Source organism: Xenopus tropicalis, chromosome 3 (assembly GCF_000004195.4).
Source record: "Xenopus tropicalis strain Nigerian chromosome 3, UCB_Xtro_10.0, whole genome shotgun sequence".
Taxonomy (NCBI): domain Eukaryota; kingdom Metazoa; phylum Chordata; class Amphibia; order Anura; family Pipidae; genus Xenopus; species Xenopus tropicalis.
Genome location: NC_030679.2, coordinates 40,138,306 through 40,162,786, shown reverse-complemented (window position 1 = coordinate 40,162,786; position 24,481 = coordinate 40,138,306). Strand labels below are relative to the sequence as shown.

At 38.3% G+C, this 24,481-nt stretch overlaps 1 protein-coding gene across 3 annotated transcripts in view; it reads left to right on the top strand.

Annotated features, from left to right (window-relative positions):
* ppp2r2b (protein phosphatase 2 regulatory subunit B, beta) overlaps window positions 1–24,481 on the top strand; it is a 181,195-nt gene that overhangs the window by 83,904 nt on the left and 72,810 nt on the right.

Genomic DNA, 24,481 nt, shown 5'->3' with positions numbered 1-24,481 from the left:
CCGGAATTGGCTAGAAGGGAACACATCTAAGAGGCTTTGATGGGAACATTCCAGTGATCACTGAGAGATTAGCAAAGGGTCTGGTAAGGCTGCAGGGATTTAATGCCAAGTGTTGTTGCAGTCATTCTGTTGTTTTGCTTTATAAGCAGTTGGTAGGAGTGTAACTGAGCTGAGATTCAGGAACATTCAAACTATGAGCTCTCCCAGACACCATGCCAAAGCCTGATATAATGGACTGTGTTATTTGGGTCAGGGGTTTTCAGAAGGGAACAGAAAAAAAATCCAGGGGGATCACTTTGCACAATGGTGATTTGATTATCCTATTCTTAGTAAGAGAAATTGCACCATCATCCTGCAGTGGCTGAATTTGTATTTAAGGAAGGGCAGTGCTATAGTTAGAACACATGATGTGCTGTACTGTAGGGGGACCAGTGTGTTAGCATAAGACAAAGATGGGTGGGCACAGAACAAGGGGTGGCAACTCTTTTGCACCACAGTGTGAGTGGTGGCACAGGACTGAGCCAAAGGGAGTGACTGTGATTGGCACAATATTGCAAAGTAATATCAGGTAGAATTCAACTTGCTGAAAGCCCTTCAGCTGTCAATTGTAGTTTAATAAATGGAAGCTTTTTTTTGAAAGCCTTAATATAAAGTACTAATGGCAGCCTCTTGCCTTTTTTTTCAACCTTTTTGGTTGCTTATCATATTCAAAACCTGCGCCTCGCCTATTCTAAAAATCACTTCTAAAATTACAATTAGCAGAAAAGTCAGAACTTCAAGTTCTGTGCATCAGCCATTTCCATGCAAGGTCCTGGCATCTCCAGATAAAGTGCACAGATATTCAAGCTACCTTCCTAGGTGGGACTGGTCTCACAGTTGCAGCCCCTTTCCAGTAAATGATGGGCACAGTGGAGTTCCCACTGCATTCAGAGGTTACTTTGTAGGGGCAGGTAAATCTGGTGGGTGTGTCGTACCCATGGAGGCGCCACAGTCCTTGACTAATCCATGGTCAGGGGGGGTTATTTGCATTCAGGCCTATATACATATATTATACCAGTACCCAGTTTTAATTGGAATGCCTGATATATGTAATGAAAGTGCAACATATTCTAGGTCAGCGTCAGCCCTGCTTTCTTTGTGAAATCATACTGATTGGTATTCCGCACAGAGATGCTAAATACATAGGATTCCTCTAGCAAACATACACAGTTTTTGACTAACACCCTTAGAGAGAGACCAAATGCTATGTGTTTTATTAATAGATCCAGTTCAGAAGAAGGGTGGAGATCCTCCACATAAACCTATGCTTCAAGCGATTCCATTCTATAATCTCTATTATGTTAGTCAGCTCTAAACATATACTGGCTTTATACAATAACCAGAAAAAGAATTGCACTAAAAGAAATGTATGTAGGTCTATTGAAGGGCAGGTTTGTACTGTTTGTTCTGCACCCTGGTGTCTCCAGTGCGGCAGGAATGGGTTAAATCTTTACAGGTGAATCCCAGGTTAGAATCAGTTATGTGCGTGAGCAGGCTGGGAGCCCAGGCACCTACAGCCTACCTTGATTATTATCTCATTAATCTTGTTTTTCATTTCTCACTACATATGTACTGGCTGTAGGAAGCCTGGACAATAACTGTGACGTGATGAAGTAGCTCTCATCTTCACTGCTAGGCTGTGGGGCTGAAGCTCCTTTAATTGTCACACTGTACACTTATGGGGTCATGTAGTAAGTCTGGCAAGGTTTGCCCCAGAATAGTAACCCATAGCAACTAAATAATTGCATTAGACTAGTAAAATTTAACTGCTTGTTTTCTACTGTGGGTTACTGAATTGGTAACAACTCTGTCCTGGTTACTATGTGCCCCATATAGCCTGGGTGCTTTCTCTATAGTTACACCCTTGTGTAGTGTACATAGAAAGGGGAAAATACCAGCAACATTTTTTTTTTAATCAGGGCCAACCATTGGTTTCCAGCTGTTGCTAAACTAAAACTTACAGCATCCCCTGCTGAAGATGATGACAGATGCAGTAGCAGCTGGAGAGTGGCAGTTTATATTATTATTGAAGGTCCACGGAGGGTATTTTGCTTCAGTCCCTGCTACAGCCTAGTTCTAGAGCGTAGACAACCTTTTGGCATCACTGTGTAGCTGCAGACCTCTGACTTCACAAAAGCTAAGCTGGTAGGGGTTACATAGACTTGCTACAAAGCTGTGTCTGTGATAGAGCAGTTATGGGCCAGATGTTGTTGAACCACAACAATTAGCCATACCTGTTCATGTGGAGTGATTTGGGATGGTTTACTAACATGCTATATTGTACCAGAACTATTGCCCAATCAGCGCTTTATATATGATCAGCCTTCTACAGCTTAGAACATGAAAGGAAATATGTGATTACTATGGGTAACTGGCTTGATGCTGTATACAGCCTATGACATTAATTAGCCCCTCTGGCTTCATGCAAAAGAAAGGGCTCTGCATCAGAGGCAAAGCCACTGTTAAGCTATAGTAATCAATAAGAAAGGCATGAAAAATGCTGAGTAACTGTTCCTTTACCATCTCTGTAATATAGGCCAAGGGAGAATGTCCCAGATCCAGCGTTACTCAGCAGTTCAGGTACTGCAGTGGATCAGCAGTATATAGAATATCCCTTCATCATTCAGAACAATAACTGCAGAATACTCCCTATTGGCGATCGGCTTCCTGTGATGAGCTATTTCCACAAAAGCTTTTTTTTTTTTTAATTTCAGGGCGTGGTTTAATTGTGGGTGGGTCTCTCTACCCAGTCTGCTTCCTAACTGCACCAACCATATCATTGCAGAAACCTCTTTATATCATTTTGATAATTTTGCCCTTTAAAACATCTCGTAGTGACTTTACATTTCGCTATACCCCAGAGCCCCATTTGATCAAGGGTAAACTGTTTCTGGGAGTTGCAGTTAACAATATGTGGGGGGGCTATGGTTAAGAGGCAGGACTGTAGAGCATTTGAACCCAGATACCTTGTTTTGTTCTCCAGTTAAAAGTGATGCAAGAATTATTTTATTTGAATTCACACTTTCTTGTGGCATCTAAAGCCCCTCCGTTTCCCTAAGGAGGCAAAGTGACATTTTTGTATCAGTGCATCTCTCCCCACCATCAGCCGCCACTGCCTCAGAGATAAAGTCACAGGAGATACAATGTATTCATTTCCTGTCTCATCACTTATCATAACCTTTACATAACGATCACAGGCGGATGACAGTGCAGCAGAATTAGTTGCTGGAAGGGGGTGACTGCTATAATTTGATTTAGAGAAAAAAATACCCAAAGCATGGATTAAAGAAAGCAAATGTCTTCTTATTAAAACATCAAATGTTTTCCTAAATTGTTTTTAAGATTGGATTTTGATAAAACTGTACACATGGAGATAATTTTCTAGTCTCATTTTTATTTTGGGTGCAAATGTATGTACTACTAAAATTTATTTAATTAATTTTTAAACTTCTGGAAATCTTAAGGAAGAGTTAACCAAATCCTGATACTGTGCTGACTAAGCACATGTTGTAATGGTTAGACTGGGAAAGGGCATTTCTGTCCCTTCATAATGCCCCCCCTGAGGAGCAAGGAACCACTGCAACATGTTCTGACCTATAATGATTTCCACTGAGGGACCTGAGTCTGTTCTATACATAGACTGCCTAGCTAGCATATGGGAAACACAGGATTTTTTCATCCAGTAAGATTTTTTTCCTTACCCTGTACTCCGCACTATAGTTTGAGTTCTATGGTACAGAACCACTTAACCTTGGTATTTTGCTATAGGATTGTGCTTAATGCAGTGGAATACCCAAGCTATGGGATATTCTCTAAATGGCCTGTTATCTTGTCGCGCTGCTCCGCCAGCCCCCACATCTTCTCAGTTTCTTCTGTATAGACGATAAAACAGTTAAAGGGTTCCAACTGGATGGGTGTTTCCAGCCAACCTGAAACGATAGCAGCACAATGAAGATTAAAATAAAATATGGAATAATAATCCTTTACTAAGATAAAACACAATGTTCTGTGAGCAGGGAAGCCTGGTTTGATTCCTTTGTTAGGTCTTTGACATTACGGTAGGTTTTTGTGTCTTTGACATCAGATTTTATGTCATTATGGTGTAAAGGTGGCCATACACCTTTACAGTTACAATCTTTCCTACGACCATTGGAAAGATCCTAACATTTTAAATTATTTGCTTAAAATAAAATCTGAGAGATGGCCTTTCCATAATTTAGAGCTTTCTGCATAATGGGTTTACCCATACCTGTATTCTATAAGATGTCATAGATTGCAAAATTTACAGGCAGAGACTTTAACGGCACCTACAGAAACCACCTTCCCTCTGTGTATTTAATCTCTGTAAATGTCTACCGTGTGCACTTTTCCATATTGTAAAAATGCATTGCACTGCCTATTCTATGTCCACTATATAAATAAAGTTATACATAAATACAAAGGTAAATACTAGTATCAAAAAGGAAATATAAAGATTTTTTTTTCTTCCTCTTTAAGATTGAAATCAGAAGACATCCCCCCCCCCCTCCATAAGCTGTGCTCCTAAGTATTATTAGGACCACTGGGCTGCTCACTCATTTAGAAATAGAAGTTTATAGATTGTTTTTAAAAATGGCGCCATTGTGGCATTGTCCACTTTTAACCATAATCCATTGAGGAATATGCTAAACATAACCAAGGGGGTATTTTTAGAGATATTACGGCAGTTAAACTATAACAAATAACCAAGTGCAGCATACCAGCTCTCTTCCATGGACCAAGAGGGGCATTAATGTTATTAATGTTGCTGCCCTAATAAGCTCACAGCACCTTTCTAAAGAGCTATGCACCAGTAGATCTGCTAGTTTGGTGAGGTTGCCAAAGGAGCGGATCTTTGCCCAACATGACTACCTATGTGCTGCACCATATTGAGCTAATCCGGTTGTTTGGCCATAGGTCCAAAGATCATAACAAGCGCCAATGCAGGCTGTCGGAAGGGTGCTGCATCAACGCATCAATGTGGTCCTTCTCCTAATGGGATTTTGAAACCAGATATCTATTGGGGAGGGGGCCATTCATGGGCAGATAAACTGCCAGCTTGGTCTGAAGGGGCTAAATCGGCAACTTAAATCTGCCCATGTATGGCGAGCTTAATAAATACCTCCCTTGTCTGCTTGAGGACCAACCATCTAAATGATCATTTTGATGTATCTATTGAATCTAGGTTAATCCATACATCAGATTAAATCTGCTGTTACATTTTCAAAGCAAAAGCCACCCCAAACCAAAGCATTACAGACTTTTTCCAGCTGCTGTGATGATATTCTGCTGCTTAGTAATGGATGAGAGATTGCTTTCATTTACACACAGGGTACTAAAATCATTGGCTATAAATTGAAGATGACTCCTCAATATGCTGAAACTGGCAACACCATAATGTAACAGTGATAGTGGCATATGGCTCTTTTTAAATACAATCTTAGTTTCATTAAATCGAATGGATTTTGATGTTTTTATAGATAGAACAAGCACATAGTTTTATAGTAAGTTAACAGAAACAGAAATATGTCGCACATAATGGTTTGTGTTGAGCTAATAACCGCATGTGCTGCCCAAGAACAACTGAAGTGTAGATGTTACATGCACGTATCTGTTTTACAGAGAATATTCATGTGAATCCTACATACAGCATAAAAAAGGCCGTGAACCAAATGTACCGTTACATGCTCCTCCATCTGTACTTTAGCTGCTGTTCCTGTTCGGCATGATTCACGGTACTGAGCTCATGATTAATGCTCCCTCCATCTGTAAATTCATGTTCTCTGGTGTTTAGGGCCTTTCAGTTGTTAGTGTTCATTCAGCAAGCCACGTGTAAATGACTTGGCACTGGAACTTCAGTTATCAACAACTTTATAACCAATTAGACACGTAAATATACACTTTTTAAGGTTCAGGTAAAGCAGGCAACAGAACTTTGCCCCTATTCCAGATTAAAGGAATGGAAGAATTGTCTGTTCGTCATAACACAGAGGTTTTTAGCCTTACCTTTGGGTCCTATATTTATTCATAACCTCCCTTGGCATATAACATTTCTGGATATGTAAAACTTTGTAACTACCTATGCCCAGAATACAGAGAAAAGAAAATAAACATTCATCTCAAGCATCACTGTAATAAGCCTTTATTTAGGGCCCTTCCCATCTACAGATTTGGAGACTGTTTAGGGCTTGGGAATTTATCTATACAGGAAAATGATTAGAAAAAGAGACTGTTAAAGTTTTCTTGCATAGGCAGTGTTACCACCTGTCCAGTTTTCATCAATACAGCCCAGTTTTCCTAATCAGGAAATCGGGGCAAGCCTTGCAAGTTAATGGTGCAACAATCAGCCAATTGCTGATCCCCATGAAATAACCCAGCCCCCTGACTTCATAACCACACCCCTGTAACAACCCCTGCCCACGACATCCCGTGCCCCACCACTGATGGTATGCACCCTGCCCCCCACCCAGACTCCTGAGCCACAAAAGTTGGCAACCCTATGCATAGGTGTTTCATTAAAGTGATCAAAACAGATTAGGACTGTGCACTAAAAGCCTCTCTTCTTCTTAATTGTTCATTTATATTTTTAATTCATTTTATTATGGCATTTATGTTCTGCCAGATTCCATCAAAATGCTGCCCCCTGGTAACTCTAAACTGATTTAAGGGCTGATTATTAATCAAGTTTTATGTAGAACACACTGATTTTTATTTGAAGATCCAAAGTAATTTCTAATCAGCCTTAATATGAATTTTCTGTTGTATATGTAATTGAAACTACTACAGATGCCTTTGGTGGGCACAGATCTGCATGTCTAAAGGGCTGTGAAGCCCATGGTGTGGTTAAGAAGCACCAAACAAAATATATAGCTTTACTAGCATAATCCTGTGATAAACATAATTGTCCCTGGCAGTCATGTTTTTTAACCTTAGTTAATATCTGCAGCCCTTAAGGTTTCTATACATGGAAATGTAATCCACCAAGCTGTGAGTTTTTCCCCATTTAATAGTGGAAACATAAATGTACTGATGGCAGCCTGGCGGTGCCTTTAATTGCACTGAGCTGTGCCTGGCTGTGGATGTGCCAGCTGTCTGATTTCAGCAACTTGTCAGCCTAAAGGCTCATTCAGAGGGAACTTTTACAGAATGCAAATTATACATTGATCCCAGGTTGTGCATTTTGACAAACGTGCCAATTTTTATTATTGAACCGGGCTTCTGAATTTTCCCCTCTGATCAAAACAAATATCCATAGCCAATAACTCATTTCTGGTGCTTTCCGCTGGACTGAACACTAATTTGTAACAGTGTAAATAATAGAATTATAAGCAGTTTTGACATTAAATTTTTTTTTTTTTGGTGGTGGTGGTTTTTGTGTCCTAGAGCAAAATATCATTCAACCCATACAATATTGATAGCAGGTCAATGCACTGGATATTATGAATGAGATATAATAGGAATGCCTAAAGCTTCATTTCTTATTACGGGGGGCAGTGAGGGGGTTGGTTTGGCTTTCCCGAAAGGCAGGCATCTCTGCTTGCAGCGTAACTATACAGCAATCAGTGACTGATTCCTGTCCCAGTCAGTACAAAAAAAAACAGCTTCTTATTGCTCAGTATCGGCAATTTATGATACAGTAGGGCTGGAAGTGCAAAATCCACAGGGACCATCAAGCCCTAACATTTCAGTGCTTCCTTTCCCATTTATAATTTGCCATGCATGGCACAGAGCTGTCTGCCCCTTAGCCTTCACTTTTTCCTGACTGAATCTAATAATAGAAGAAATCAGTTGAGGTGATATAACCTAAAACAGGCTGCTGTCTATTTCATCTCGAGGGCACCATGTATGCCTATAAATCTGAGGTGATTTGCTATGAAACTATTTGGGCTTTTTACCAACCAGAGGCTGACTTTTCATAGCGCATTAGGCCATGGCAACCAAAATTTTGCAGCTGGATGAACATAGCTGATTGCTGATTGGTTACTGTGTGTTGCTGACCAGGTGCCATTGTTTTTATTCCCTTTCATTTTAAGAAAGACAATAATGGTCTCAGCGTTGACTTTACTAAACCAGTTAAGCAATTTTCAGGGTGTGCCAATGGAATTTGATTTTTTTGGGGGTTTTTGTAGTAATGTAGCAATAAACTTCCATTTCATGGTCATATACAGTAATTTATCTTGATGTTGAGAGGGCCCATCTGTATCAGCTCACCTTAAGCTGTCACTCGCAACATTAAGTGCTTATATTTCTCTAATGCCGCCATCCACACCATTCTTCTGGTACTATTTTCTCATGATAGCAAAATGCTGCATCAGCCTTTCTGTTCCCAACTATAACAGCTATATCAGCATGGTGGCTCAGTCTACTGAGTCCAAAGAATTTTTAAGGAAAAAATGTTATGTCTGGGTAATGACTGTACCCTCACAGTAATACTTTCCTATTATATGAAAGTCATGAAAATCAACTGTTAATTGTAAACTTCCAGCATGCACAGCTACTGGGTCACTTTGATAAAGGAGCAGAAGCATCATTTACCCATGGCTTACAACTGCAGTAGACCAACTGCCCATATGTCTGGTTATTCATAGGTGTTAAGGAGTTAGTTAGTATGTTACAGAATGGCTAATTCTAAGCAACTTTTCCATTGGTCTTCATTATTTATTTTTTAGAGTTTTTGAATTATGTGCCTTCTTTAGACATTTTCCAACTTTCAATATAAAAGAATAATTAAAACCACATATAATAAAAAATGAAGACCAATTGCAAATTGTCTCAGAATCTCATTCTCTACATCGTACTAAAAGTTAACTCAAAGGTGAACAGCCCCTTTAAGTACAAAAGGCTGAACTGTTCATATGACTTTTCAGAAAATGCATGACACAGGTATAGGATCAGTTACCCCTAAACCTGTTATCCAGAAAACTCTGAATTACATGAAGGCCACCTTCCATAGACTCCATTTTAATCAAATAAATCAGAATTTTTAAACTGATTTCCTTTTTCTCTTTAATATAACAACAGTACATTGTACTTGTCTTACTGGGTTTATTCATCTTTAAATTATTTTTAGTAGGCTTAAGGTATGAAGATCCAAATTATGGAAAGACCCCTTATCTGGAAAACCTCCTGGTCCTAATCATTCTGTGCCTGTATTTTGAAAGATCCACCTTTTTGTCAGGTTACCAAATGAACAGGCATTTGCCCACCCAAGTGTTGTGCTGGGGGCTCATGCAAATAGTGTTGAACTGGCCCATTGGGATACCAGAATAATTTGTGGTGGGCCCTCCTATCACCCAACACTTTTGCCTTGTACATGTCCCTTTTCTTTGAAAGAACAAAAAGGATAAATAATTGGAAGGACATATTAGAGTGTGAAAAAAGCAGACAAGTATTTTGGTGATTGGGCTTTCAGGCTAAGGTTTCCTGGTGATCCACTGGCTTTCCAGTTCAACACTGCATGCAGAACCTGTACAATTAATATCTTCAGTAGGAGGTATCAAATATTGAAAGGGGCGAGGTAATTTTGGGGCCACAAACAGGCCAATGATGTGCCAACTAAGAGAGAACAAGTTGTCAGCCAATGTCTTCCTTCTGTATAGGGGCCTTTCATTTGTAAGTTGTGAAAAGAGTAGGATATGGTGTGTTCCAGCAATAGTTATATACAAAAAATACATTCTATCCTAGAATTTTGCAAACTGGCAAATTTTGTATCAGGATTTAAATGTTCTTTATAGCTTATCACAGGTTTAAGTGTGTGTAAAAATAACTTCCTATGAATATTCTGAACACAAAAATAAACTCTAAGGAAGACATTTTGCCAAGCCAGGGAAAAAGAAATTGCAATTACAGTTGTGGCTGTGGAAAGAAATGGAATTCTCTAGCTATGTAAGAACCATGTAGCAGTCTAACATGTGAGGAGGATGAAGCAAAAAATGAGAAATCTCGCTAGCTGCTCATGATGGCTCCCTGGTGAGAGGGGAATGGGAACACATTAAACTGAGAGATGCTTGGGAGAGGATAAACATAAAAAAGTTGGCTTTATACTGGGTTTCTAACTGTACTTTAATGAATGCGCCTCATGCATACTGAATCAGCGGCACAGAGTTAAATTTATCATCTGTAGTATTTTCTGAGTGTTTGAACTATTAATTCCTAGTGTAATTACTTTGATAATTGTAAATGATAATAGTTCTCTTTGCTTTGAATGGCCAAGGACTTTATAAAGGACTAATCCGGACATAAGTCATTTTAATAATAACTCCTGAAGCATAGGAAATGATTGCTTCCATACAAAGGCCGCTCTGATAATAAGTACAATATTAAAATAATGTAAAGCTGATGCAGGTAAAAAATCCAGTGCCGACAAAAAGTCAGCAAAACCGGGTTCTACTGAGATTTCTTATTTTGTGGTTATGTGTCTGTGTGGGAAATGACAGACCTGTGGCCTTATTTTGTTTCACAATATTGTCTATATACGAGAGAGGTTGGATGGAACTAGACATTGGAGTGCGACCATGCTTACCAATGTGTCATCTGAGAAATGGTGGTGAGAAGCAATCGGTGTATTATAGGTTAACTACACGTAGAGAGAAGATTCAAATATCAAAGTCCTATCTAGGCCCAGAGTGGGATTCAAAATTGGGGCTCTGTGTACTTGAAATGCTGGGGCCTAAGAGCCCCCCACCAGCCTGCTAATTAGTGACTGTCTATGGCATTTGCCTGAAGCCACAGATTGCCAGTCCTGGCCTGGTACTATAGGTGGTGCACTATAAACAAGTGGCTTGATAAAGAAATTTAAGAAATGTACCATGTTGGATTATAGATAAGTACCTGCACACATAACAAAAGTTTTCCTTTATTGTCTTTGTTAATATTGGAGTTCTACAGCTCCACCAAGCAAATTCACACCATAAATCTTCAGAGCATTTTCTGCAAATTCTTCAAGGTCTGTATTTAGATTTATTCATTTTATTTTACCAACCTGCATAAAATCCCTTGTTCTAATACCTCCATGGTTGCATCTAAAACCCTTGCAATTACCAAAAAAGGTGCATTGTTTTATATATGAACATTTGTACATACTGTACCTGAGAATGTGTAGTGATTGTTTGAATTGCTTGAAATGTGACTAGTTGAGAACATTAATACTTAGGGGCCACGACAAATCTCACCGATATGCCGTCCCACCGGCTAGAATGCAAATTGCCGGTGGGATGGCATACGTGGCGCCAAAATCGCAGAAGTTTCCTCTCAAGGCAACTAATCACCCCGCCTGCCACGGCCCTTACATTTGCCCTGTTTTGGATGTGCACTTGGCAAGCCAATCACCTTGGAATGTACATTTACTCACATTTTCATGTTTACTTTAAATTTTTTTAGACGCACTTTGAATTGACAGTCATTGACACATACCCACACACACACCTACATTTTTACAATACACACTAGTATAAATATACACCTACAAACACATTCACCCACTGAGATCCTTATACTAGCTTTCACACAGTTAGAAACTGTAACCACACACATTTGTGTTCCGGCTGCTTCCCATGCTCACATACTCAGCCTTATAAGTACTATGGCACATACAATCACATTCTCAGATCTGTTTTTGCAGTGTAATATAAAGCTTTCTCACATAGTTTATATCCTAATATTCTCACACCTATAATTACTTCTACACTCATGATTGCACATATGCTTACACTTTTATATTGTTAATTGGGCTTACTATCCCACACACTTTTATTGTGATTTACAGTGATTTACAGTATTCAAGCTCATTTATAAAACTGGGCAAAATTGCACCTGGGCAGTATCCCATGGCAACCAATCAGTGATTTTCTTTTTTCAGCCAGCTACTGGTAAAACAGTGAAAGCACACATCTGATTGGTTGCCATGAGATACAGCCCTGGTGCAAATTTGCCCAGGCATTATAATTGACCCCATTGTCCCTCACACACCCACATTGCCAGTACTCACTGCTTTGCTCAAACAGTCACATCAGTTTTGATTCTCATTTTTTACAATTGTTTAACTCACAGTTGCAAACACTTTTTCAGAGATGAGCAGAATTTTGAAATGAACAATAACCCCCATATATATATGCACGATCAGCCAGGTTCTTATATTTACTTACCTTTTATACTCTGAAGCAGAACAGGGCCAGTACTATTGCCATTGTTATACTGAGTGCCCACAAACAATGTAAAAAACAGCTGCCTGGGTGCAGAAAAAACAAAGAAGTAGTAAAAACATTCTGCACTCATGTTCAATTTTTTTGCCTAAGACCAGTTAGCGCACAACTTTTTGGCTTATATATATGTGTATATATTATAAGGTGTGTATGGGACCTTCTAACAAGAATGCTTGTGACCTGGGGTTATCCAGATAAGGGATCTTTACACAATTTGGATCTCCATACCTTGTGTACTAAAAATCATTTTAACATTTTAAACCTAATAGAATTTTTTTTTGCCACCAATATGGATTAATGCAGTTTAGTTACCATCAGGTACACGGTACTGTTTTATTATTACAAAAAAAGGAAAAGATTTTTAAAAAATGTAGAATTATGCTTAAAATGGACTCTGTGGCAGATGATTTTACCTTAATTCTGAGTTTTCTGGATACCAGGTTTCCGGATGAGGGATCCATTAACTATATATAATTATCTTTGTTTTTGCTGTTGCAGAGGCCCACTAATTATATTTTTGGGCCTGTGTCTTAAAGCAGCCCTGCTCACAGTCAAGGCAGTGTTTTAAATAACTAAACTAAAATATTAAAATCTCCCTGAAAGCAAGATAGATGCACAATTGTTGTCAGCACCAAGGACAGATACCAAAGGGTCATTACTATATTCCTGCTTCACTCTGCTAGAAACTCTGTATTACTATCTATAGGGCATTAGGGAATATAATTCTTTTTAATGCTTCTCTCATGTTTTTATATATATATATATATATATATATATATATATATATATATATATATATATATATATGTCATTAGCCAAGCTTGTTATTAAAAAATAAATTACAAGGTTTGATTATTTAACACTAAGCAATATATTTTAGATTATAAATCCCAAGGTGTGGATATAACTTGGTAGCAGGAATGTGCCATATTGGATTTTTATTTAGCTGTTAACATTCTGGCCTAGAGGATTATTACTTTGCTCTGTATAAAACAATATATATATAATATATATATATATAAAAGAAATACTTTCCCTTTGTTAAGCGCTGGCTGTTGTCAGCATCCTCATTACTGTACATGCTATTTCTTTGTATGTGTAAGAATCTGAAACAACGGTTGTCACTGAGTTGATTTCTACAAGTCGAAGAAGAATTTGCTTATGGCTCACAGAAAAGATTTTGCACTGATGTATTTGATATCTCCGCATTAAAACAAGGTTTAAAGAAATGCAGCTTATACCTTTATCCAATTGTCCTGCTGCTAACACATTATTGAGCATATTCCTCCCATGCTAAAAATTATATTTAAGGGCCATATAAGTGAATGTTTGTATGCCTTATATAGAAACATATAGAACTTTTTTGCCAAATAATGTTTTTTTTGATAACTGACCTTAGTACAGGTACATGCACATGGAAAATGATTAGGCTTTTTGCAGGTGCATGTGTTTGTAGCCCCATAGGGATCAATGATAGCTATTGATTGCAGCAGATTTTAAGCAGAAAAATGAGAAAATGCAATACAGGGAAACATGCACTGGGAGGATAAATATCCAGGTATATGAAATCTGTGTTATATTGTGGCATAGATTTTTGGTTGCCAGATGTATGGAGATTAGGTGTTTCTCATCACTGCTTATCTCATCAAGCTTATTTTTTCAATTTACAAAGAATCATTTTTGTTTCCATAAGAATGGGTAAACAACATAGTAGTCACCAAACTGTGGAGCTTGCTCATCTGGGAAGGTTATTAAACAGCACCACTGTACACAACAGGGTACCATGAAAACTGTAGAACATACAAGGAGAGCCCATTGACTACATTGTCTATAGCAGGGGTTGTTGGATTTCTGTAGTTTAAGACCTTCTTGGAGAGCTAACTCTTTGTCAGGGTGCCCCTTAGGTCAGGTTAGAGAAAAAACATTGGTTTATCAGTAATTCTGTCATAATTCTAGAAATATATATCAACCCTAAAAGATCTCCAGAGGTATCTAGGAGGGCAAATATGCATTTTACCCAAATTTACCCAAAACTGACTTTCAGACTGAGCCACCCTGCCACTGCTCCAGGTGCCTCGCACAGTTTGGGAACCATTAGTCTATAGACTATAGATCATGCCGTTAAACTACTCTGCATGTAGTAGACCAGTAGTAGAAGAGCACAATCTATTCTATATCAGAATACACAAATACAAAAGGGCTGCCATTGTGAGACAGTGACTATAGACATGTTAGAGGAGCTTTTCCAGTTGGCTGTAGATTCTGGTTGTTGCAGTTTGCTAGAGCTGTGTCACTTGCTGTGTCATTTGCATCCGCTGGCTTGGAGTCTTCTCATGATCACTAATCTTTTTCTTTCCTCCCCACCCCCTCCGGTGGGGATGTGCTATATATAAATATTTCAGATACTAGCTACAGTAGGATTAACAAGCCTTCATAAGATCGCTTGCCTAATATGTCCCATTCTCAGCCCTAAGGCCACAAATCTTTGATTCATTCTCTGCAATTTCAGTGCAGTGTCCCCTCTGCCCTGTATAAAAAAACACTGTTGGCTGTGGTTATTGTTCCGTACAAGTCAGAAATGAAAATGAAGCGAAGTGAGCTTGTTCCCTTAGGCCACAATGCAAGTGTTTCTAAAGCTATTTCAAAATACTTAACTGCTGTGCCAATAAATTATAAGGCACAGCTCACAACTGTTCCCCCGTCGAAGTGATAAAGCACATTTGCATGGAGCTAAATATTTGCTACCTGCCTGCCTTTTTGTTTCATTTCAATTATTGCTTGTTATGGCTCACCGAAAAATAATTTTTTAGACACTAATTAGGGACTTTGAGGTATTTATTGAAGTTACAGTAGGCATATAATTAAACTACGCAAACATTCCAGGTCAGCTTTGTAGAATATCCAGACACATACTAAGCATAGCCATTAATGCATATAGGAACCAGTCCCTGCTGGGAAAATGATCATGGAAATGGCTTTTTTGAAAATGTGTCACATTCGGTGATGGCCTTCTGAAAGTTATACCCCCATATGTAATAAGGGTTTCAAAATTCAAATCATCAAGTTTATTCTTTTTCTTATGATACAGCTAAATTGTATTATATTTCCTTTTTCTCTCTAATAACAGTACTGTGTACTTGATCCTAACTTGGATATAATGTATCCTTATTTAAGGTAAAACAAGCCTATTGGGTTTATTCAATTTTTAAATGATTTTAACAGACTTGAGTTATGTAGATCCAAATTATAGAAAGATCTCTTATCCAGAAAACCCCAGGTCCCGAGCATTCTGGATAACCGGTCCCATACCTGTATTGTATTTCTAAGCAGCATAAAATCCATATGTGATTATGCTGTATTGCTACTAACTTTGAGCACTTAGCACAATTCTGATTTCTTACTTGTTCATAGGCTGGCATATATTAATATCAGTATGACATACAATGATCTATTCCTGGGGTCCAGTTATAGGGGGTGAGATTACTAGACCTAGTTGGGCAAGAAATTATTATATTGTTTATTGCTGGTTAGAAAATTTGCTTGTGGCATTGTTTAACAATTCCAGAATCAGGCTTTAAGGTATATGGGTAGCTAGAGTTTGGAATAAGAAATGTATAATCGTTAGTAACTGTTGGATAGGGAAGTATGATGGGGCCCAGCACCTATTTTTTTGTGTCTGCCTCTATGGAGCTCTTATGTAAAAAAGATATGTGCCTCTAAGGTTTCCCTGTAAGAGTCAACATTAGCCCAAAGCCTCCCCTTAGCTCATAAAAATGATTCATATATGAAAACATTGCTTTACATCCTTTAGTCATATATCAAGAATTTATAAATATATATAGGACAGTTCAGTCTAATCCTAATTAACCTTAAAGCTAGGAACCAAAAAGATCTAGGTGAGGAACAGGAATAGGAATGCTCTACAAATCTTTTCCTAACTTACCTTCAGGGTGGGCCCTGCAGTTCAGGAGCCATTCCATGGGTCTCTAGAGGTCTCTAGATGACAGTCTTGTCTTAGCATATTGACCTTTCTATGTAAGACACAGTTTTATAGGGTCTGAATCTACTGGTGATTCTTTGGAAAACCATAAGGGATGCTCTGCCTGTTTCTGCTTATCTGTCATTATCATTTGATTTGCAAGCACTTGGTTCCAAAGTGATGATTGGATTAGCGGTGAGTTGGCTATTGTCAGCCATGCTGTGATGGCTCTTCTACAGAGTCAATATTCAGCATGTCCCCCGAGTCTCTTCTAGAAATCAATTCATATTTGACTTGTCTAATTAATCCATGAGAAGGAAGTCTGGCTTTTCTGCTTTCTCATTTGTATCAGATGAAAAATGATGCAAATGCATTCTTACAGACTTAAACTCATATGTTTTACAGAGTAATACTGATAGAAGGCTCCAGTATATAGCAAAACTACAACTTTCTGCATCCCCCCATTTTTAGCCTTGTTGGCAGATGTAGCTCTGAAAGTTCAAGCGTAATGACTGTGTACTGGAATAGCACTAGCAGCTCATAAAATTCTTTGAAATGTCATAAAAGTATTATTTTTTTTGGTATATTTAATTGTATCCTTCTTTCTGAAGAAATAAAACCATCCTATTATCTACTATTATAATGCCAAATGATCTCTATCTAGGTTATTTTGGTAAAAGCAGATGGGTGCTCTGCAGGAAATGCATTCAGCAATTTTGTAGGCTTGAAAAGAAAAAAAAAAGCCCAGTAAATTGCATGCTGTTTGTGCATATATTGTTCCAATACTAATTCCTCTTCCCGTTGGGGCTGTTGGGAATATATTTGGAAATTAATTCATATTTTAGTGCCCTGAATTTTGAGGAACACTCATAAAAAAATCATTTGGGAATACAATTTTATTGCTCCTCCCCAAAACAGGCTTTCCCTTTCCTTAGCACCAAAGGCAACATCTGTACTGGCGAGCAACATCTTATGGAAGCCTTCAGCAGAACTGAACCTTTCTCTGTTCCTGAGATACCTGCCAGGGTTGACAAATAACTCTCGTATGAAAGGATATATTATCATTATATATAGAGAGAGTGAGTAATTTCATTCTGTAAATTTTATAGATGATATCCAGAAATACTTAGGTGCTATAATACCTGGACCCATAGACTTCATGTTACAGTCTTTGTAGTCTGAGGCACAAAGAAATAGGAATATCAGCTAAAATAGCTTTGATCATTTCTGCTATTTGCAGCAATTCTTGCTCAGAATTGTAACGCATTTTAGCAAATGGAAGCCCTAGGGCATATTTTGAGTATGATGGCTGTTAATTTGGATTCTACTTTATGTATAGAAGTCTACTGCAGAAATATCTTCTGTTGTAACAATTCTGTGCCGCTGTACATCCACCATGTATGTAAGCTTTTGGCCTGTGTTACATAGGTAGCTTGACTCTGCAAAAGAGGCTTATGATGAGCAAATCAAGAAAAGAGGCCCTCACGAATGTACCTTTTTAATTTGTGTATATAAAATTAGACTGGTCCTTTTGAGGTTTTATTATCAGGTTTAGACAAAGCAAGTAGCTTAATACTGATTAGACGCTGATGTCAGAATATATTTTCTGGGAACAGTCACTCTTGTTGTTAATCCATTATGGAAGGAGAATTAATTAAGTGGAATGGCATGGTAATTTGTTTATTCAGAAAACTCCATTACCAGTCTATAGTTTAATGCTGCTGTCACATTTTTTCTTATTAAATATTTTCAGTATTATTCAGATACAGCTTTTTACTAAGCTATATTGCATTGGAGGGGTTGAAATGAAAGATTGCCGACGGTTGCCAGCCATTGCCTAGTTTCTGGGAATGTTCTTGGTAATGTGTATAAACCCACTCCACAATAATTTAGATCTTATAGCTATATATTCTTAAGGTGGCCATACACGGCGATTTTAGCTGACGATTCCAGGCCTTCAGAACCATTTGGCAGCTTATCTGCCCATGTATAGGCACCCTCGACAGGCCTACCCAACCAAGATCTGGTTTAAAATTGGCCAGATTTCAATTGGGCAGATTTGATTTTCCATTGGATTGGGGACCACATCGGCTCAAGATGCTGTCCTCGGTCGATGGCGCCTATGCCTGCTGTTGTAATTCAGTTGTTTAGCCCTAGGGCCAATGATTGAAATAGACCAATATTGCACCTTTAGGTGGGCATATCAGGAGAAAAACCTGCTTGTTTTGTGGCCCCCCCAGACAAGCTAATCTTACTCTATATGGCCACATTTAGGCAGGAAATTACTTATTGCTATACATGGCTATACATTCTTAGGCAGGAAACAACTTATTGCCTGTATTATTTTACCCTTATTGGGTATGTGGTATGCCAAAGACAATTCCATACTCTATATGCTTATCCAAAACAGGTTCTTTGGGTCTCAAGACTTAAATTACCACAGGAAATCTTGGGGATGCACTTTTAGGTATATGCTTAACTGCCATTTGTGTTCTGGTTTGAGCAGTAGGAGTCCCCTAAAACATCTGAAAATGTTTAATGGATGTATACTGGAATGTTGCATGAATGTATGTTGGAAAGAATTACATTCTTTAGGGGGACCCCTTTGATGCATTCTTTTGGGGACCAACACTCCTTAGCCTGGCTTCGTTTGTTTAAAGAAGGGTCTGTTGTGGGAAATATATTTTTATAATGTATTGTCCTGAGTGATCTTTATTTAATAATTCCAGAAAAAAAGCTAATTTCCAGGAAAGGGCATTAACCATATATTTTCTATGCAGCTACTGTGCACTTCTTTTTATTCATTAACGCTGCACCTTTTTGCCAAGCAGTAATGTTAGAGTAAATTTAGTACATGAGAATGTTCCATTAAGTAGAGATAAATGCTCAGAGCCAGATCAGAAATGACCCATGGATTTCATCCCAGAACGAAAGAGAAGGCAATTGCAGGCCCCGTAGCCATTTAATCCATTTAATCCTTCTAGTTCTTCATTGGCATGTTTATTACTTTCTCAGGCTTATGCTTGGGTTATAGATCTACAGTATAGATAACACTTTGCTATTAAACACATGAAACAGCCCACACAGATTTTTTTAAAAGTAAAATGAAATGTCTTTTTTAAGAGGACAATTGCTCTGAATAGCAAAATGTTTTCCAAAACGTTAAATAAGCAACTCCCAGTAACCACATGGTCTGCTGTCTTATTGCCATACCAACTAAAGACCCCAGTACAGTGTTTAAATAGTAACTTATGGAATCTGACAGCATTAAGAGAAATGAGAAATATATATCTTATTACATATTAAACAGTTTCCCAAATTGTGAGGCCGGTCATTCCCTATGGGTGCCCAAATCCATGAGTATTAAACTTAAAGATAACTGAACATATTTTTGCCTTCAGAGTTCATTCTCTGGGTAATATTATATTTTATGTTTTTTTATTTTTGATCATGTTTTTTTTTCTTGTAGAATTTGTTTCTTTCTCTGTTATTTATACTGTTTTGTAGTAATTCCTGTCAAGTGCTTTAAAATGTAGCCTGAATTTATGGAGCCTATTTGCCCTTTTATACTACTACTCTATATTTGGAAACTGCTTTCATAGTGCTTTTCTATTTTCTGCAATAAAATCAAGCTGTGCTAGGCCAGTTTTACAACAATAGCACTTTTTTTTAAATGTCTAAGAAAATTTTGGCCTTGCAAATTTGTCTCAGCCTCAAGGTTTTGTGACTCTTTTTCCTCCTTATTTAATGCCGTTTTCATGGTCTTTACTCCATTAACCGGTCTTGCGTTTGGAGCCCAAAGGCTTTCAAAAATTCTATTTGCAATTCTTTCTGCCTTTTGGTTTCTGCTGTAACCTTTATTAAAATCAACCGTATCTCAGGCCTGCCTAGCACATAGTTTAACAGAGTGTGAATTATTTATAGGAGCAGAAATCACCTTTTCTCATGAAAAACATCAGTGTTTAGGATAAACATAATCCAGCATCAAACTCAGTATCCTAGGACTCACATGAGAACATAACACTCTGGGCCCATTGTTATAGCAATTACATACAGATAGGCCCAAATGGTTTTTAAATAGGTCCATGTTAGGAGTAAAGGTCCCCATACACTATAAGATCCGCTCACTTGGTGATGTCGCCAAGCGAGCGGATCTTCACCCGATATCCCCACCTACGGGTGGGCGATATCGGGTAGCAAGTAGCTTAAAAAAAAAAATAATCCGATCGTTTGGCCCTGGGGCCAAACGATCGGATTACATTTGCGGCCATGGGGCAGTCGGTTCGGGGACCGCATCAATGAGCCGATGCGGTCCCCGATCCGACTGGATTTTCTAACCTTGCCGATCGAGATCTGGCCAATTTCAGGCCAGATATCGGTCGGCCAGGCCGCTCGGTTCTGCCCCTACAGGGGCTGATTAGCTGCCGAATCGGTCCAAGGACCGATATCGGCAGCTACTATCGGCCGTGTATGGGGACCTTTAGGACTCATGAGAATTGTCCTGAGCCCACTGGGAAATCCTCTGGTGTGCTAGAAGGCCAAACTGACCCTAAACTGACAGTGACTTGTTTGTGTAAAAATCTAATGGTTGTTTAATGATATCAAGTAAGAAAAGCAATGCAATAATTTACATTATATGGAAATTGAATCGGATATTTAAGATATTATTTATAATAATTATTTATTTATAAATTAGATATTTAAGGCATGCAATCTTTACTAAGCTAGTCTGGCTTATCTCTTCTGGGAAAAAAGCAGTGATTTTTGTAAGTAGAAATATTTAATAACACTCAGCAGTGTGGCCGTGCAGAATAGCTAAAAGTAATCACTTGAATACTGTGTACTTAAGCATTAAGCATGTTCTTTTGACTTGAACATTTGCAAAGAGCTATAGTCAGTTTATATACATTAGCATTAAATGAGAATGTTGATTTGGTTGAAAAGATCTGGTAGGAAAAATTGCATACTAATCCCACCACTTAATACTTGCAGAGCTACCCAACAGGCAGAGCTTTTATAGTTCAGTGTCCATATTGGTAGGTTCTCAGGCACAGTGGGAAAGAAATATTTATTGCAATGAAACCAATGATCTGTAATGTTAGGTAATTGGACCTGATTTTCAGTAAGCAGTAATGTCATTCCTTATATTGTTTGTTTATACCCTTGTTCCATAAACATTCCTTTCAATGTTAAAGAAGGAAAGTCATTTTGGCATTTTACTGCCAGTAGATTTACCACATTAGTGCCACCTAGAATGCTATATTTATTCAGTGGAAAGCTTTATCATACCCTAGTAAAGAGCCCTAGAAGTTTTCTCTGATTGCAGTTACTATTTTAGCTTGGTCTCCATAGCTTCCTGTTTGCAGTCTAGCCGTTATAGTTTAGATTACACATTCCTAAGGGAGGGGGTAATGAGTTTTATGAATTCTTATGGGAGGGGGGAGCAAGTTTTATGAATTCTTGTGGGAGGGGGGAGCAGGAGAGAGCTGTGCAGACTCTGGCCCCTAGAATGAAGGATTTTTCTAAAAGACGAAGTCAGATACCCTAAGAACATGTTAACAAAAAAGGTTACAAGAAATCCTGTGTTTCTTTTGATAGAGGTGCAGCTTTTCTGTGAGTGCTTATGGCTGTATTTACATAGACCTTTTTGTGGTAAAGCTTACTTAGTTTTTACCTTTCCTTCTCCTTTAAGCTTGCATTATTATAAGTTCAGTAATATGACCACTAATAAAGCAGGGAAACAAATCCAGTATATCTTCAGTGGCCAGAGGAGAACCCTATATAGAACCATCGATAGAACCGTGGCAACGAGGGGATTTGGTTGGCTGAACTCCACAGTTTTGGAGCCAACAGTCCATGATCATTTAATCTTGTACAGGGATTAACTGTGGTCTCCTAGCCATCTGTTCTAGCTGCAAAATCTTCATATATTAAAATTGCTTTAAGGGATTTTTTAAGTTATAATGATTTTATGCATGGTTTGACAATATCTCTGACTAACTTGTGAATTTATACATTGAGTGCCCCTAGAGCTCTGCATACAGCATGTAATGGTTTGCTACATAATTTGATTTTAGCAGAAAAATTATTTTCTTATGGGCTTTATTGATGAACATTGAACCCCAGGCAACTCTTCCTATCATTGCAGGAAACCAATAATTCTGAATTGGATAAGGCCTAAGGTGCCGTCTAAATCCCAAGAGTTTAGATACCACGGACACTAAACAGCCTCTCCCATAGTTTATGTGTGATGCTAGGGGACACATTCAATAGATTTATGAGATTTTGTCTTTGACGGGAAGGGAATGAGTGATCATATGGGTATATTGTGAAACCAGTGAAAGTTTATTTCTCCAAGACATCATCAAGCCGGAAAAGGTACACATGATGTAGCAGTGATATGTTAAATCTCATATATTATATATATATATAGGTTTATAACCTTTCTATTTTTACACTTACATTTTGCTCACAATTCTTTAAATCCTAGGAGTGCTGCCCTTGTTCCAGTATATATATATATATATACACATTTTCCAACCGAGTCGCACTCCAAATTCGTTAAAAAGAATCCTTTATTAGCACATTTTTAAAAAGTTCCATATGATATCATCCAGTACAGCAAATATGAATAGTAGTTAGACATACCACCTAAGCGCAACGTTTCGGGAAACTTTGTACCCCCTTTCTCAAGCGCAGCGGCGTGGCCATCTTACTTTTTCAAAGCACGTCAACTTATCATTTCATACTTAAAGAGAAGACGGAAGTGACGTAGCGAGTCACCATGGAGACCAAATACAACAGAGCATTCAGCCTACATGGAAGTCGATACACCCATCCATCAAGACAGCTTATACATTAGCGAAACTAATACAAAATATTCCATTTATGACATATATATCATAAGGGAAAGAGCTCAGCACTGTATACTCATTCAACCTCCATATTAGGGATCGCTTAAAGAGTAGCAAGATATAGTACATAATTAATTTAGGTAGAAAAAATCAAATAAATCACAAAAATAAATGTAGATCAAAATCTCTATTTAACCCCTTAGGGGCAAGTGTATTTAATCGATGTATCCATTCAACCTCAGTTCTTTTTAGAATAGAAACACGATCACCACCTCGTTTAGGTGGAGGAATATATTGTATAACACGAAATCTTAGGTCTTCTGATGTATGTCCCATCTCAAGACCATGTCGAGAGACGGGTAAAGTGGTGTTACCCGTATTAACAGTTGATCTATGCTGGGAAAACCTATCCCGAACCTTTTGGGTGGTTTCACCAACATAGATCAAATTGCATGGACACACCAACATGTACACTACAAAGTTAGTGTCACAAGTATTGTGACTACGGATTTTATACACTTTCCCAGAAACAGGATTTGTGAAGTTGGCACCTACCAATACAAAACGACATTGGGCACAGCCTTTACATTTATACATGCCCTCTTTAGGCGGACCAAGAAAAGTGAATCTTTTTGGAGCAGGGGGGACCTCGGCACGTACCAACTTACTGCCTATAGTACCACCCCGTCGAAAGGACATCATAGGTGGTTGTTGAAATGTTGAGATAGACGGGTATGACTCTCTCAAAAGATGCCAATGTCTATTCAAAACTGTTTGTATCTGATGGCTATGTGTATGATATTGTGAGACAAAAGTCACACGTTGTCCCATCCGATTCTTTTTTGTTTTATTTGGACCACTATAGTTTGATATTTTGGACAAACCTTCTTGTAATACCTTTAGTACCTTTAGTAGTGAAGAACTGACGTTTCGGCTACTCCTGTAGCCTTTATCAAAGATAAAGGCTACAAGAGTAGCCGAAACGTCAGTTCTTCACTATTTCTTCAATAAATGACTGAATTTTGTGATAAGTCCTGTGTGGAGTGGCCCATCTTTTGATTGATTGTTTACGTATTGAGGACTGCACCCAGGCGTTCTTGTTTGGGTTTTTCGTGAGTGCCGACCTATTCTACATTTTATTTATATATATATATATATATATATATATGTGTGTGTGTATCCAAAAAAGACCAGCAACACAGAGTTTATTCCAAAAAAAATCAATTGTGTATTAAAAAACGCATGATATTTGAATTATTTACCCTGCACCCGAGACAAAAACTGAAGCAGAGTACCACCCTAGGTTTGAGATATATATACCGAGAGGGGGACCCTGTAGACTGAGCAGGGTCCCTTCAAGTCGCAGCCCCAGTGGGCCACAACTGCCCCAG